This window comes from Trachypithecus francoisi, unplaced genomic scaffold, assembly GCF_009764315.1.
Source record: "Trachypithecus francoisi isolate TF-2019V2 unplaced genomic scaffold, Tfra_2.0 Lachesis_group2, whole genome shotgun sequence".
Lineage (NCBI taxonomy): Eukaryota > Metazoa > Chordata > Mammalia > Primates > Cercopithecidae > Trachypithecus > Trachypithecus francoisi.
The window spans coordinates 62,281,300-62,292,755 of NW_022681465.1; the positions used below are offsets into that span (position 1 = coordinate 62,281,300).

At 35.5% G+C, this 11,456-nt stretch overlaps 1 long non-coding RNA gene across 1 annotated transcript; it reads left to right on the forward strand.

The window, feature by feature from the left end:
- The first annotated feature begins 875 nt into the window (after positions 1-875).
- On the forward strand, positions 876-11,169 carry LOC117064453. The gene is made up of 2 exons (XR_004429468.1): positions 876-1,000; positions 10,934-11,169. It is a non-coding gene; the product is annotated as an uncharacterized LOC117064453 (long non-coding RNA).
- The last annotated feature ends 287 nt before the right edge of the window (positions 11,170-11,456 follow it).

Consider the following 11,456-nt stretch of genomic DNA (forward strand, 5'->3'; position numbering starts at 1 on the left):
GTGGCAGAAGCCTGTAATCCCAGCTACTCATGAGGCTGAGGCAGGAGAACTGCTTGAACCCAGGAGGCAGAGGTTGCAGTGAGCCGAGATCATACCCCTGCACTCCAGCCTGGGTGACAGAGTGAGACTCCATCTCAAAAAAAAAAAAAAAAAAAATCCAATAAGATAACAGGAGTTTTAAAGTTTCAACCTTCTAGGTTTCTAAAGGTAAATATGCAGTTTTAAATTCTTTAGATGACATGATTAAAATCACTGGAAATACTTGTTGCATTTTCTTTAACATACACTTATTTTATGCATACAATTATCTGTCCATTTTTTCATGATTTTTTTCTATCAATTTATTTCAGCTTCTTTATTTGTCAAGAGTCAGATAAAAGAACATTTTTGTGTTTATTTTTTTTCTCCAATGCAATGTGTAGTATTGTGAGAGATTAGGGCAACTAGAAAGTTAGAAGAAACACAGTCTTCAACAACACCTGACCACCTTCCCTTCTCACATCAATTGCAAATCCAAGAGACTCGCTACAAGGACTCCAAGAACCCACTATAGGTTATCATATTCATGGTTATGATTTATTATAGGAAACAGATACAGAATAAAATCAGTCAAGAATGAAGCTAATAGGACAGAGTCTGGGAAGAGCCAAATGCAGAGCTTTCATTGTCTTCTCCCTGTGGAGTCAGGAGGTGTTACTCTATCAGTGTGTAATAATACCCACAGACGACTGCCAAACAGAGAAGCTCACCTCAACTTCAGTAATTAGTTGTTCCCAAGTCTTTAATTGCTCACCTGGTTGACCTAATTCAAATGATGCTGTATGAGTCAAAGCCCTGCCCTTTATTAAGCTGTTGGTCATTTCTATCCTGATCACACCCCAGCCTAATCCAGTGTGACCAGCAACTACCCCACACAAAGATACAGCTGTCTGGCATTACATTCCAGAGGGATTCTGTTCCAAAAGGCAAGGGCAAAGACCAGATCCCTTTTTGTGCGAAGGTAAATTCCTTATAACATGTGTACATTTACCAAAGTTTATGTTTAGTTTATAATTTTAAGAATTTATATCAGATTTCTGTGATTGTAGACAGAATTGTTTGTAAAGTCATTTGTTCTATTGTTCTGCTGAAAATCAACAAATCCTCACTAGGAACATGGAAAAAGATCCAATCCCAAAGGAGAAGGTGGTATTTGGACACAATCCCACTTATATGCCAGCTCTAAGATTTGCTTTGCCACTTCATTATCTTTGGCAAAGCAGAGAGTTAATTAAATTATACGCTTTTCTTATAGAATCATTTGTACATCTCCTATGATTAATCTCCCACTGCCATTTTTTGTAGTAATTTAAAATTAGATTTTAATGTAGTTAGCTTGTTTTTATTGTATGTGTTCTGTGGTATTAGAAAAATGCCACTTAAGTTATCGAAATTTAATTCAAATATTGTTATCATCCATAAATCTTACCTTTATTTAGTAAAGGCCTTGCCATCATGGGATGTTTTTCCATTAGAGACTTTGACAAATGCCTTGTAACCATAGAAATGATTTGTGAGACAGCAGGAGTAGCAAAAATAGATTAAATTAATGTGTTAGGTTTAGTGTTCACACAGCATGGTTTACTTTAATTGATTACTCTGTGACCGAATTTAAATTACTAATATAAGTGCTGATAGAAGAAAATGAAATTTTAATAAAACACCCTTTGTATCATAGTAGCAGATTAAGCTAAGTGAAAAAGCTATCATTTGTGATAAGCTTTTAAGGCTACTTTGATATCTTAAATACAGGCAAGGTAAAAGAGCTTATAAATATAAAGAGCGGAATATGTTGAAATAATTTAATAAAAAGCCTCTGCAATTAACTTTGAGTTATGATGCATTTAGACTTTAAAACTAAGTAATATAATTAAATTGAGAAGTAGAAATAAATTTTTTTCTAGCCTTGAAATTGCAAAAGATTCGTCAACAGGTTATTTAAAATAAAATGATATGAACAAATACCACAGAATGAGTAAATGAAAACATAATTAATTTATGAACTTTATGACTGAGACTCAGAGTCCATTGATTCTTGCATTTATGTAATTTTAATACAAATAATTCATGGATAATGTACATTTAGTTCTCCAATCATCAGTCATCCACATCATATAATAGCTTTTGAAATACAATTCAAATAAATAACATTGATAAATATTACCACATCATAAACAATGACAAAAACAAAAATACCCATAATAATACAGCTAAGAAAATGCCTTATATGACAATATTGATAGTAAAAGCAAAGTAACATTACAGGTAATAAAAGGTATTTATGCACTCATAAGTTGTATCTCATCTAAATTCCAGATGCTTTTATTATTATTAATTCCTTCAGTTTTTTTTTTTTTTTTTTTTTTTTTTGAGACGGAGTCTCGCTCTGTCGCCCCGACTGGAGTGCAGTGGCCAGATCTCAGCTCATTGCAAGCTCCGCCTCCCGGGTTTACGCCATTCTCCTGCCTCAGCCTCCCGAGTAGCTGGGACTACAGGCGCCAGCCACCTCGCCTGGCTAGCTTTTTGTATTTTTTAGTAGAGATGGGGTTTCACCGTGTTAGCCAGGATGGTCTTGATCTCCTGACCTCGTGATCCGCCCATCTCGGCCTCCCAAAGTGCTGGGATTACAGGCTTGAGCCACCGCGCCCGGCCTAATTCCTTCAGTTTTTAACCTGAAGGTATGTTACAGAAAGTAATCCTCTGTATGCTATAAAATAAATAACAAGTGTAGTAGTTTCATGGGTTATTATGACTATAGTACTTCAACTGTGTGTTCGGCTCCATTGAATTTAAGCTACCACATGTTAAAACTGAAAATCAATGACTGGGAAGAAAATCACTGGGTTTTCTCCTGCTCCCCATTGTTTCTTCTGAAGTGATTCAGGGAGAAGATGGCAATGTTACTACTGAAAATCAGAAAGTACAATCAGAGGCAGCCACAGTAGGCATGCATTCATTGCAGTCACACAGGGTCACACACTTAAAGGGACTCCACGCTTGATTCCATGTTCCACTGTTGCCATCTTGAAATTTTTAAGAATCTTTGCACAAGGGACCCTGCATTTTCATTTTGCACTATGCCCAGAAAATTTGATAAGCAGTCCGTGTACATTGACAGCCGTAGATAATGTTAAACTGTGTAGGTGACATTAACGTAGAAAATTGTCATTTCTGTGTAAGAGAAACAGTGATCAGGCATCACTGCTGGACATATAGAATAAATAAACCATTCACTTCAGGAATACTTGGTTAGAAGATGACTGTTCTCTAAAGCTCTGAATAAGTCAATAACCCCCATTTTATTCCTTTCCATGAAGCCTGGCTCTGCTGAGAATATTCCCACTGGCACAAATGGTAAAGAGCCCATTCATGACAAAAAAAAAAAAAAAAAAAAAGGAGGCATGTTAATATCAATATTTCAGGAAAATTCAAGGGAAAATTAAATTCAGTACAAAAAGGATTGTTCTATGATGGTAAATGCACAATATATAATAATATGAACACAAACCATTTTTGTATCACAGGAACATGATTAACACAGCATCTTACAATATAAGTGTAAATTTTAATTCATCTGTCAAAATAATATAATATCAGAAATGGTACAGATTTTGAAGAACATAATTAGTAAGCCTGAGTTAATAAGTTTATGTGGAAATTTATAAATTAGACCAAATAAACATGTAAAGATTTCTCACATATTCAGAGAGCATTCAAAATTGATGTTCTCAAGGCTATAAACTATAATCAATTACTAAAATTAGAAAGAGACCACAGTCTCTGGCCTCAGTGCAGTAACTTGAGAAATTAATAAGCTTAATACCACATGCAATAACCTCTAGAAAATTATAATATAAATTTCATCTATATAACTCTATTTGCTCTGAGAGGAAATCAAAATCATAATAACTATTTATAAATTAAGGACTCATAGAACAAAACATAATAAAGTATGTAAAATATACATGAAGATCTATTCAAAGAGAACATTAAAAATATAAATGTTTTTATTATTAACAAGATATTAAATATATGTCATGTCACTATTAAATTCAAATTTATTTATTGGAAAATACTAGACAAAAATTTAATTAAACAAGAACTAGATAGCATTCAATGTTTGCATATTATTAGTATATGTCAACATTTTTGAACCAGTCAAGGTTTTCTAGAGAAACAGAACCAACAAGCCAGTAGGAAATGTTTATATTTATATTTATATTTATATATAAAGAGATTTATTATGAGGAATTGACTCATATGATTATGGTGGTTGAGAAGTTCCATAATCTGCCATATACAATCTGCTGAAGACACAGGAAAGTCAGTGATATAATTTCTAGTTCCAGTCCTGATATCTGAGAACAAGAGGTGCTGATGGTATAAGTTTCACTCCAAGGGAAGGAGACCTATTTCTCAACTCATGCAGTGGTAGTGCCAGATAGAAGGCACTATAACTGATTCTTCAAAAGTCATTCCACCATTCTACCTCAGGCCAGCTACAGGATGTTGGGAGACATGATAAGAGCAGTTCCAATAACATGGGCCAATTGCCACACTTTTTTTTTTTTCAAGCTGTGAAATGAAGCACTAAAGAATCAGAATTAGTTCTGTGTAAAATTATCATAATGGTGAAGAAGGCATTCTATAAGTACGCTCCTCATGGGTTACACGTTATATCTTACCTTTAGGGGTCTGCTGGGAATTAAATGTAGTTATAGGTGTAGAAGAGAAGAGGGGTGGTGGAGATGGGTTCTGAGGTGGGTAAGCATTGTCTTGCCTGACAACTTTCCCAGGAAAAGCCACTACAGTTTTCTCAGGCAAGGAAGGATTAATCCCCTTAGATGGGGTGCAGAGGTTGATACCACTGAGAATGGGGAAGTCTCTTTCACTGGCAGAAAATACTTGTTAGAATCCATGAGTTCAATTTTTTCTGCTTTGTCAGGGTCTTCCCATATATCTCCACCACAACTGAGAGGATCCCATTATTTTGCAATTAATATCTTCACAAGCTCCGTGAGGCTTGGAGTTCAACTTGTGTTGTTACTCAGCCAGTCACATAATGAGATTCTGTATTTGATTTTCAACAATCCCAGTCCTCTGGCTACAGGAGATAAGAATCTCTTTCCAAGCATACATAGAAGATTTTGGTTCATTTATGTGCCACTTGAGCTAAGAATTCAAACCTCTGAGTTCATTATTTTCTTTCACTATTTTGTCCAGTGATGTAAGGAGCAACTGGTCAGCCTCATGATATCCATTAGTTTTCCAAACAGGTTTGAAAACAGTTTTTAAAACTGTTTATATACACAATGTCCCAGCTCCTTGCTTCATATAAATGGTTGATTAGGAGTACTCAAAGGAGATATTTTGGATATTTCTGTTGCCAAATCATGCCACAGATCATTGATGCTATCATTGCTACAAAAAATAACATTTTGTGATGTTTACTTTTATGTGTCAACTTGACTGGATTAAGGGATACCCAGATAGATGGTAAAGCATTATTTCTGGGGATGTCTGTGTATCAGTCCGTTTTCACACTGCTATAAAGAATACCTGAGACTGCATAATTTATAAAGAAAAGAGGTTTAATTGACTATCAGGAAACTTACAATCATGGCGGAAGGTGAAGGGGAAGCAAGACATGTCTTACATGGCGATGGGAGAGAGAAAAAAAGTGGGAGAAAGTGCTACACTTTTTAAACCATCAGATCTTGAAGAACTCACCTGCCTCTGTGAGAACAGCATGGAGGACATCACCGCCATGATCTGATCACCTCCCATCAGGTCCCTCCCTCCACATGTTGGGATTACAATTCAAGATGAGATTTGGATGGGGACACAGAGCCCAACCATATCAGTCAGTTCGGGTGTTTCTGAAAGAGACTGGGATTTGAATTAGTGGGTTGAGTAAGGAAGATTCACCTTCATCCAATGTGGATGGGTATCATTCAGTTGGCAGAGGACGTGAATAGAAAAAAAAAAAAAAAAAAAAACAGAAGAGGAAAGGCCAATACGTTCCCTCCTCTGAAGCAGGGACAACCTTCTTCTCCTTACCTTGAACATACAAGTTTCTTGGCCTTTGGGTTTCCGAACTTGCATCAACAGTTCTCCAGGTTCTCAGGCTTTGGCCTCAGATTAAGTTACACTACTGGTTGTCCTGGTTCTCAGGCCTTTAGACTTAAGCTGAGTCAAACTACCAGCTTATTTTGTTCTCCAGTTTGCAGATGACCTACTGTGGGACTTCTCAGGGACTTCTCAGCCTCCATAATCACGTGATCCAATTCCCCCATATGTGTAAATTATGTGTGTGTATCTATCTGTATGTATGTATGTTTGCATGTGTATGCATTCATATATATGTATATATATGTGTGTGTGTGTGTGTGTGTGTGTTCTCTTGCTTCTATCACTCTAGAGTACTCTAATATAAGTCATTATCAGTTAAAATCTAATCATATTAGAGTGCCAAATCCAGGAAATCCAGAATAAAATTAGAAAACTCATTCTTAAAATTGTGTTCCTATAGAACCACTCTTGCCCTTTAGGGGCAAAGGATCTCCAAAGAAACAGGACCAATAAGATATACACATATAAAGAAAGACAGACAGATAGACACACACACACACACACACACACACACACACAATTGTTCCTCCCTATCCATAAGTTTAACCAACTGTGGATCAAACATACTAAAAGAAATGCACTTGTACTGAACATATACAGACATTTTTTCTTGTCATTATCCCTTAAAGAATACAGTATAACAACTTTTGCAGCACATTTACATTACAGTTGGTATTACGAGAAATTTAGAGATGACTCAAAGTATACAGGAGGATATACATAACTGTATGCAAATACTGTCACATTTTATATTAGAATCTTAAGTATTTAAGAATTTTAATATCCATGGAACCAATCTTCCACAGATACTGAGGGACAACTGTACATACATAGGGGGAGATAAATTTTTATAAGACATTAGCTCCTATGATTATGGAGACTGAGAAGTCTCACATTCTGCCATTTGTAAGCTGGAGAGCCAGGAAAGGGGGTGATACGGTTCCAATCAGAGTTCAAAGGCCAAAGAACCAGGATGACCAATATTGTGATTTCTAGTTCAATTCTGAAAGCTTATGTAGGCTGAGGGTCTGAGAAGCAATAGGAACACTAATGGTGTGAGTCCCAGTCCTAGGGCAAAAGAAGACCAATGTCCTAGCTCTAGTAGTCAGGTAGAGAGAGTGAATTCTCATTGCATCTGCCTTTTGTTCTATTTAAGCCCTCAATGAATTAGATAATGCCTAGTCACATGGGGGAGGGCAATTTGCTTTACTCTGTCTAGTGATTCAAAAGTTAATCTCTTCTGGAAACACTCTTGCAGACACATCCAGAAATAATGTTTAACAAAATCTGAGTGTCCATAGCCCACACAAGTAAACACATGAAACAAGTAAACACATGAAATTAACCATCACAGCTCTTCTAAAAATATTACATAAATTATCTACTTCAGTGCTGAATGATACTATTTTTTATTCACTTTTGAGCAAATTCAAGGACAGAGAGGTTAAGTACCTTGCCCAAAGTCACATAGCTGTGTCAATGGAAGAGTTTATAAATGCAGTCAGGGTAGGTCTGTAACCTGGGCTGTTATCCTATAGACTCCACCCCAATAAATAATAAAATAGCCCACACTGACTACATGTTTGCCACTCAATGGCTCTTATTCTAAGTGGTCTAAATGTTTTAATGCGTTAAAAAAAAAAAAGAATAATTGAAAAGAAAACAAATGGAAACATAAAACTACAACACGTTAGGACTGTTATGCTCCACGTGGACGGCGTTTCTATTGCTTTAATTACAATTTTACTCTTTGGGGACAGAAACTATTATCCAGTAATTTTTATTTTCTGGATAGGCAGGTTTTTTTAGGTAATCTTTCTCACCCTTTTTACTTTTTATTGTTGACGGAGGATTCATTGGATTTAGATGTAAATGAAACCCTCATGGAAACAACAGGAAACATAAATCTTGAAATTGAAATAAAGCCCACATCAGCAGATGCTGGAAAGCAAAAAATCCAGTCTAAGGAAATACAATAGGTTTAATCTATTCAAGATATCATCAGTAGTACCTCTGCCAAGACGACTGCCAGAGATGCCACAGCTAAAGCTACCATAGCTATTACTGCTGCATTCACTGTGATGGCCCAACAAACAAACTTCTCCTACACTCTTCAGTCTACAGTGAGAGGCCACAGGGAAGGGTGAATGTCCTGTTGGTTAAGACTGGGTACATGTCTGATCATAGCACCCAGTGAAGTAGCTGCTACCTCTACTTCTGCAAGAGGTATTAAGTGAGAAATATATAATTGGCATAAAAATCCTCCTCTGTTAGTACATACGTAAGAAAAGAGGGGTACTGGCGGGGTGCAGTGGCTCACGCCTGTAATCCCAGCACTTTGGGAGGCCGAGACGGGCGGATCACGAGGTCAGGAGATCGAGACCATCCTGGCTAACACGGTGAAACCCTGTCTCTACTAAAAATAACAACAAAAAAAAATTAGCCGGACGCGGTGGCGGGCACCTGTAGTCCCAGCTACTCGATAGGCTGAGGCAGGAGAATGGCGTGAACTCGGGAGGTGGAGCTTGCAGTGAGCCGAGATCTCACCACTGCACTCCAGCCTGGGCGACAGAGCGAGACTCCATCTCAAAAAAAGAAAAGAGGGATATTTGGCAAGCAGCCTTGCCAGGCAACACCCATGTGCCCAAACAACAAATGCTCACATTTAATTATACATGGTTGTGAGCTTCTCTTCTGTTTTTATGAGATTTACAAGAGCAGAAAATATTTTACAGCTATCTTTGTTACCTAAATATAAATATATTTGATAATATATTACATATTATAATATATATAATGTATAAAATATATATAATATATCATTACATATTATTATAATATATTATATATTTATATAATATATTATATATTTATTAATATATAATATATTGATATATATTGTTATATTATATATAACAATATATACTCACATTAATGGTGTAATATATATTATATATGTTTACATTTTATATTACATACATTATATATAAATATATAATATAATATAATATATTGAGCTGGAGTCTAGCTCTGTCGCTAGGCTGAAGTGCAGTGGCATCATCTCAGCTCACTGCAACCTCCACCTCCCAAGTTCAAGCAGTTCTCCTGCCTCAGCAGGTGGGACTACAGGTGCGAGCCACTACACGTGCGTGGCACTACATCCAGATAATTTTTGTATTTTCAGTAGAGATGAGGTTTCAACATGTTGGCCAGGTTGGTCTCAATCTCTTGACCTTGTGATCAGCCTGCCTCTGCCTCCCAAAAGTAAATAATTTTTTAATTCCTTAGAGACTGAATTAATACTTAAATGAATGAATGAATGATAAAAAGTACCTTTCTTTGTAGAAATTTATAGAGTGCTTCCACCAAACAAACAAGACACATTTATTAGATGTATTAGGGTAATAGCATCACATACAGCATAATTCATATCTTATACAATTCATAGTTGAAAAACATTACAGTTTGGCTTGTCTATCGTCAGAATTCAAGAGAAAACTATATTCATACTGAAAGGCAGCAAAAATGTTAATATATTCTTTATGTGTTATTGACACCATGTACCATTTCCTGCAACATGAAGAATGACAAATTGCAAATTACATGACCTGTGAAATACACTGTCATTTACTACAAGTCTTTCTTCATGAGTTTTATATAGTAGGACAAATACGCTGTCAAAAGAAGAAAGAAGTGACTTATAAAACTGCCATCTATTTGAGAGGCAAGTTCTTGTATGAACATGTTTTTAAAAAATAAGAATTTTGAATTTTATACATATATTTTTAAATGTTCATGGGTACTAACTCTAAATCCGTACAGAGAAAAAGTCATACAGTACGGAATATCTATTTTGAAAATGTGAAGTTAGCTAATATTTTGGTTCATTTTAGATTTGGGCTTTTAATTGCACAAGGAATGGATTTGAAATGAAGAGTTTAAACACAATTATTCTTTTACTTGGATCAAATGAAGAGAGAAGAAATGGCCTTTGAACAATTTGGAATGAGAGATGCATTAATAGATTCTTTGTGAATTACTTTTAAGTAACATTTCGATAAAATTTACGTAACATTCAGAATTCCACAGTAAGTTAAGCAAAAAAAAAGAAAAGAAAAGAAAAGAAAAGAAACAGGTAAGATAAAATAACCAAAGGAAATTTGAATGTCACAATCAATTTTGAGTTCATTTTATGATGCCATATAGAAAAGTGTAAACAAATAATTTGCATTTCAATATACTGATATATAGCATTAAAAGTGTTTGACTCAGAAAAACTCCTTCTATATATAATAGAGATCCATGAAATTTTATATGTAAGTTCTGCTTTAATCAATTTACAAAAGAAACTTTAAAATTGTCGGGAATAAATTTAATTCATTCATTCATTATTCCAACATTGCGAAGAAGAGATTTCACCAAACAGAACCAGAATTCAGTTTGTTTTACTGACTTAGAAGGACACACATGAATTTTGAAAATTTAAAATACAGTTGACCTCTGTGCAGTGCTGTGGTTAGAGGCACTGATCTTATACAATCGACAATCCACACATAACTTTTGACTCTCCAAAATCTTAATTACTATTAACCTAGTATTGACTGGAAACCTTACTGATAACATAAACAGTTGATTAACATATATTTTGTATGTTATATGTATTATATACTGTATTTTAACAATAAAGTTAGAGAAAAGAAAATATTACTAAGACATCATAAGGAAGAGAAAATATGTTGAGTGAAAATGTATCATCATACAGGTGTTCATCCTCATCATCTTCACATTGAGAAGACTCAAGTGGAGGAAAAGCAGAGATCTTGCTGTCTCAGGGTGGCAGAAGTGGAACAGGTGGAGAAGGCAGAAGGGGAGACAGGAGAGGCAGGCGCAATCATTGCAACTTTCCTGAAAAAACTTCATATAATTGTGCCTGTGCAGTTTAAATATGTGTTGTTGAAGAGTCAACTGTACAAGTAAAATTGTTTCTTTGAGAAGTGACTCCCCGTCCTCTTTATTTTGATTTCTTTAGAGATGTGCTAAACTTGCAGACATATTTTCAACCAAAAATTCCATTTTTGTTAGATTTCTTAAGATAGCATTTAGATTATAATCATTAATTTGGATATTACAAATATCCCACATGGAGAGGCAGGTTTCAGTCACATCCAGGGCAGTTATGTTGGTTGATCTGTAAGATTAGGGATTGGTTGTGGTGAAGTTAAGGGCATTGCCTGACCAGAACTAATGGGATGAAATGTTCAGTCCGGGAAGACTTAGAAAACTAT